Source organism: Condylura cristata, unplaced genomic scaffold (genome assembly GCF_000260355.1).
Source record: "Condylura cristata isolate star-nosed mole 26May11 unplaced genomic scaffold, ConCri1.0 scaffold00008, whole genome shotgun sequence".
NCBI lineage: Eukaryota > Metazoa > Chordata > Mammalia > Eulipotyphla > Talpidae > Condylura > Condylura cristata.
This window is the reverse complement of record NW_004567109.1, coordinates 23489484-23495989: the sequence shown is the minus strand read 5'-3', so window position 1 is coordinate 23495989 and position 6506 is coordinate 23489484.

The window sequence follows — 6506 nt, the reverse complement described above, 5'->3', positions numbered from 1 at the left end:
TTGGGGTGGCCACAAGCACAGCTGAGCCCTGCCCACTGGAAGGACCTGGCAGCAGTCCTGTCCCAACCACGACGAGCACATCTAGCCCTTAGCCCTGGCTGTTAAATACAATTCTCCAAGGAGGAACCAGGGATCCCTCAACGAGCGAACAGGACAGACCTGCAGCGGAAAGGCACCAACTTAGTAACGCTGGCCACCAGGGCCTCAGCACGCTCTTGGCTACCTGCGCCCCTTGACGAGCGTCTGCTTCCCCCCTCCCCCACCTTGGCTGCTCTGGTTTGAAGAAGCCAGATTACGGCTCTGGCTAACGTGCCTCCATCTGCTTTCTCTAACTGTCCAGATTTGCACATCTTTTTTGCTCTGCTTGACTGGCTTTTTTAGACCCCAGCTGTGCATATGCTGGTTTACCTACTACTTCTATTGATATGTGTTTTGTTTTGTTTGTCGTAGTGACATTTAAGCTTTTTATTCTTTTCACTCTGTCATGCCCGTTTATTGCCCACCATGGCCTTCCTGACTTACCTTGTATCCTGAGGCTTTCATTTCTGTGATGTGCTATGTTTCTTTGTATGCTTCTCTTGAGTGCTAATTTTATTTAATTTGGAAAGCAGTGTTGATTTACTACTTTTTTACCCGAACTCTTTCTTTAATCTCTATTCTCAGTTACCTCTTGTTTTATTTGGGAGAGGGCAGGACTGGGAGAATCTTTGCTAGTCTTTCTCTGTTCTGGGACTAAATTTTTCCTTTGTGTGGTCTTTACCCTCCATATTTCCTAAGTAGAAAATAGACATCTACCAGGGTTTTGAAGACAGAACAGAAAGATGAAAGTATCTTATCCCTGGATCCAATAGTCCCTTTTGAAGGAGCTGAAAAAATCTTGGAAAAGGGGGCAAAAAAAAAACCACTTTCAGTTTTGTATGTTTGCGCTGATTTTTACGTTTTTTAAATTAAACACATCTGAATAGGAGCTATTAAGATTTGATCTGGTTAGGGTTTTGCTTATTCTTTTTAATGTTGTTCAGAGGACACGGTTCTTGACTTAATTTTGTATTTGAAAATGGTGACTCCTAAGTCTGAAATGACGAATGCAATCAATCTTCAGAAGAATTAATTGCAATTTTTGAAAAGATAGTCTTCTTCTACCTGGACCAACAGAGGTAAAAGGGTAAGGCTGGGACTGAAGTGGCTGGAAGATGGTGATATACCCAGAAAAGTGAAAACAGTAGCCTGAAGGCAGTCAGTAACAGTACCTAAATGAACGGCAGGACTATTTCAATAGCATCTATGGGCCAGCCTGCCAGCCTCTGTGTATTGTCGGTGAACACACAACACGCAGCAGGGCTGAGACATGTATGGAAATTTAAAAACCTTACATTCAAGATAGTGCTTTCTCTGATGAAGGAGGGAGATTAAGAGAAAATAGAGGAGGCATCTATCCAGAAAATGTAATGTTCTATTTCTTTTTTTTTTTTAAAGATTTATTTATTTGTGCACACAGAACTGGGGTACAGGCCAGAGGCACAGGTGCAGTGAGAAGATTCACCAGAGACAGAGTGGGGAGCAGAACAGGACGACTGACAAAGTACACTGCTGAGGGGAGCAGCGGGCGGGTCAGGAGAGGTTTGCTGCGCCATGTGGGTCACTCCCGGGGCAGATGGGGATCGAGCTCAGGCAAAGTGGCTTTAACTTCTTAATGCTGTGATTTAACCCGCTGCGCCACCAGGGAGGGCCCTATTTCATTCTTTTTTAAGATTTATATTTTTATTTATGCATACAAGAATTGGGGTGCAGGCCAGAGCTGCAAGGGGTGAGAGACTTGCCAGAGACAGAGTGGTACCTCGAGGGCGGCCTAATTCAGGCAGTAAAGTGTAAACAAAGCACAAATGTGAGAGGATGAAAATTAGAAACTGTCTGTGAGGTTTAGGGAAAGTTTGAGCAAGGTGATACCTGACCTAAATGTCCCAGAAGGAAGCTGACGCAGTGAAACGGCAGGAGAGGCCTTAGAAACCTAAACGTATCATGCAGGCAACAGTGGAGCATGTACAGAGTAAGCAGAGAACGGTCACTGGGCTCAGCATTTTAGAAAGCTCGCTCGATCAGCAGTGCGGAGGCCAGCCTGGAGGCGGCCAGCCTGCAAGAAGAGCTGTTATGACAACCCAGGCCTCTCACAGTCAAAGAGAAGACGCGCGTGTTAAAGGGCATGCAAAACGGTTCATCATGGTGCGGACAGACAACACCCGAACTCCTACATGTAACTTGACTTCAGCTGACCCTGGCTTCCTCACACAACCCCTCTGTCAGATGTCTGTGTTGGACATGAGGCGCGGGAAGATCCTCAAAGGCAATAATGTGCCACAGCAGAGGGGGCAGCGGTGTCGTCACCTACGCATGCGTGTCAGAGCAGCCTGTGTTGCAAAACGACATCAGTAAGGTTAATTTCTTTTTTTCTTTTTAGATATTATTTATTTGTGCAAGCAGAAGTGGGGTACAGGCCAGAGGTGCAGTCGGTGAGAGGACTCACCAGCGACACAGCGGGGAGCAGAACAGGCTGATCGATGAAGTCCACTGCTGAGGGGAGCAGCTGGCGGGTCAGGAGAGGTCTGCCGGCCATGTGGGTCACCTCCGGGGCAGGCAGGGATCAGCTCAGGCTGCAGTGGTTGACAGCTGCGCTTTAACCCATGTGCCGCCAGGGAGGCCCTATAAGGGTAACTTCATAAAAATTGGGTGTTTCATATAGGATGATCAAATATAATGAGATGATGAGTAGCCATCTCCTATACTTCAAGAAGTTTTCTAGTTATCATCTGACCAATTACATATAAGATTTCTAGAACCTGAAGAGCAATTGTATATTTTTCTTTTACAAAAATAACAGTGTTTCAAGTTTGCTGATCATTTCTGGTGGTGAACATCTGTCTGTAGATATTTTAAAACTGCACACATCTGTCCACTCAAAGTAAAGGATGTATCTTAGAAGCTGGAAACAAGGGCCCTCCCTGGTGGCATAACAGGTTAAAGCGCAGCACTATGAAGCTATTGCAGCCACTGCAGCATGAGTTTGATCCCCACCAGGGAGCTGACCCACACGGCGCAGACCTCTCCTGTCCAGTCCTCTGCTCCCCTCAGCAGTGTATGTCAGTCTATCTACCTGTTCTGCTCCTCACTCTGTCTCTAGTGAATCCTCTCACTGCTCCCATGCCCACACCTCTGGCCTTTACCCCAGTTCTGTATGCATAAATAAATCTTTTTTTAAAAAAAGTTAGAAACAGCTTTTGGGTTTAAAGAAATCACTAGATGCATTTTGAAAATAAATGTTTAGCAGAACTTCTGTCCTTAGATTATTTTGTTGCCAAAAAGATATGAAAGCATCACCTGCAGAAAATCCTCCTATATACATGTCATCAGTTCTCAAACTGTGGCCCAAGGGTCACTGAGGAAAGTTTCCCCAGGCCCTTCTAGTGGATCCAGGAGCTTTAGGCTTCCTTCACTGAACTCTGCAGGCACCATTCACCTTGTTCACATTCGTGCTCTCAAAATGGTCGGGTCCAGTTTCTGGAGGCTGCCCGTGGTAGAACATGTGTGGTGTACCCTGGTGATTTAGACTTTTCATGGCAATTCTGACCATCAACAGACAAGACTCACAAAGAAAGTCCTTTGGGGAAAACTTACACAGAACCCCGAGTCCAGAAGGCCGGAGAATCACTGCTATCTACTTTAAAATTTGCTTGACTGGGGTACAGGCCAGAGGTGCAGGGGGTGAGAGGGTTCACCAGAGACAGAGGAGAGTAACAGAACAGACAGATCGACTAAAAAACACTACTGAGGGAAGCAGCGGGTGGGGCGGGCCAGGAGAGGTCTGCAGCACCATGTGGGGCATCTCCCAGCAGGGATGGAATTGGCGCTGGGTGGTGCTGGGGTGGCTGCAGAAGCTTCATAGTGTTATGCTTTTAATCCCTTGTGCCACCATTTTCCTTGAGATACTAAGAGGGCTCCTGTTTAACATCTCAAGGAAAATCTTTCAGTGGGTTTTAAGTCATGTTAGTGATGCACAAATATGTCATCATTCAATTATTTTAAGAAAAACTGACATCAAGGAAAAGGAAACTTTACTGCCATACAGACAAATAATAGGCGAGGCGGTGGACGACAGCTAATCAGAATAACGGAAATGAAATTGTGGAGGCCTTCAGAGGAAAGGAACTCCCCTCAGGGGTGGAAGGAACCTGACAGAACAAGTCTGAATTGAACCCCATTGTCATTACTTAAACGCATGCTTAGACTAAAGAAGAGCCAAGTTTCAAGGTGAAGCAGCCAACGGCAGGTCAAGGAGAAGTGTGTACGTCTAGCTGCTCAGAGAGCATGCTACAGTAACATCAGTGACAGGAGGTCACACACATGCACGCGTCACACTTCCGGGAGAGGGCTCTGAGCAGCCATATGTGATCTGATGGCATATAAGGAATGTCTAAGTTGGGGTGACACTGGCGTCACCTCTTCCTTCTTGACTGCAGAGTATATACTCCCTCACGCCTCACACTCCCAACCCAGCACTGTCAATCATTTAAGATGTGCAAATAAAGCGCATGTTGCCATGTGTATCTCTAGCTGCTGGGACTTGTGAGTCACCATCAGCTGTCATGTACGAGTAGTGCACTCCACATTAGGAATCCTACAACTAGTGCATTCATTATAAGAGGCCCCCTATGTGTAAAAGGCCCTGGACTAGACTTTTCACATCTTGCTCAAATCCTCACAGCAAACTTACCAGGTAGGATTCCAGCCTCACTTTACAAATTTGAAAACCAAGACGCAAGGGGCCCTGAAGCCTGCCCAAGGACCTCGGAAACTGGGGAAGCCAGGCCTGAAACCCCAGTCCGCTGACCCTGGTACACAGCACCCTCCTCTACCCTGAGGGCGAGCCAGGACCCCCCTTTACTGCAACAGCCTAACTGGTGTCCTTCCCTCCAGTCTCACCGCATTCTAATTTCTCCTCATACATAAATATTTTATGACTCTTGTATAGCAGGCACAGCATTACAGTTGCAAACCTCAGAACTTCTGTATCAGGGAAACAGGATAGTCTCTACTCTGCTTCTTCCACACACAGTGAATTTACTCAAAGGCAAATCTGATGAAGTTATTTATTCTCCTTGAATCCTTCAGTGGTTCCTAAGCGCCTTCAGGATAAAGTTTCAACTCCTGAATTGACAAAGGCTTCGCAGCCTGACTACTCTTCCCTGTCCCACCCACATGGCCAGTTCTGCCATATGAGGGTCCGCTAGCCACTCTCTTGTGTTTCTAGGCATTGCACAGATGTTTCCTGCCTCAAACATTTTTCAAACCCACCTTCATTCAGCTAATAACTACTGATCCTTTAAGACTTAGGTGTATGAACTCTGGAAAAACACTGCTTGCATTCCAAACACATGGGGGTCCCCTTTTAGCATATTCCCCCAGGGCCTTCAAACACAGATCTTGTTACTGTTTACTCCAGATGCTGGTTTACTAGCTTCTGGTCCTAACAGATTATAGGCTCTCTGAGGCCAGGGCTAAATCCCAAAGCTTAAGGCCGTGGCTGAGCACAGAGCCTGGCAAGCGCTCATGTTCAGTAGCTATCTGAGGATGACTCGAGTGCTTAGTCCAGTAGGAGATACAGACATGTACACAACTAAAGAAAATAAAACAGGACAAATTGTACACAGCAAAAGCATAGCGGGAACACTATCTGAGGAAGAGGATGAAAAGGTAGCAGAATCTGGAGGAACCCTCTATCTATACCCCTGGGGGTTCCTTACCTGATTTCTCACTTTCTTCAAATCCTGCTGCAGCCATTGCTGCTTTGCTACTCATGAGGGCTTACTTCTAATCAGCTACCATGAAAGCACTTTACATACTCATTCACTAATCCCCACAGTCATTTCACTGGTAAGATACTTGCTCCATTCAGACAATGAGTTAGTGGCAGATGCAGGGTTTAAAACTAGACCTTCAGTCTCCCAAGCCAGGGCTCCAATCAGTACTCTATGCTTTTATTCTCAGTATAAGGTGAAATCTGCCCCCAAGTACCAAAGCTTAGACATCTCAATTAAGGCCAATGAAGCCTTAGAATATGCACAACTTTTTTTCTCATTAATAATTTACTTTAATTAAGCCAGGGTTAGACATTTAGTCATGTGCAATGGAAGAGTCATCACTTAATGTGGAGTCATTCCTTCAAAATATTCCTGAGCTATGAAGCTTAGATCGTCAGAAATCCTAGTCTTAAGGAATTTATTTGAAAATGCCTTTAGTCTTAAACTTTTGTGCCAGCTTTCTTTTAATCATTTTGACTCAAAGTATACCAAACAGTTCAATGACCATCATCCAAGGTGATTCTGACACAGAAATAACCTAACTTTCCATGACCTTCTACTTTCAAAAACCTAGTAAAAGTGCTTAGTTCTACCTTCATGTCAAATTAGTTCTTGAGTAGGTTTTTCCAAGGAAACGCTTATATGTGCGTGTGT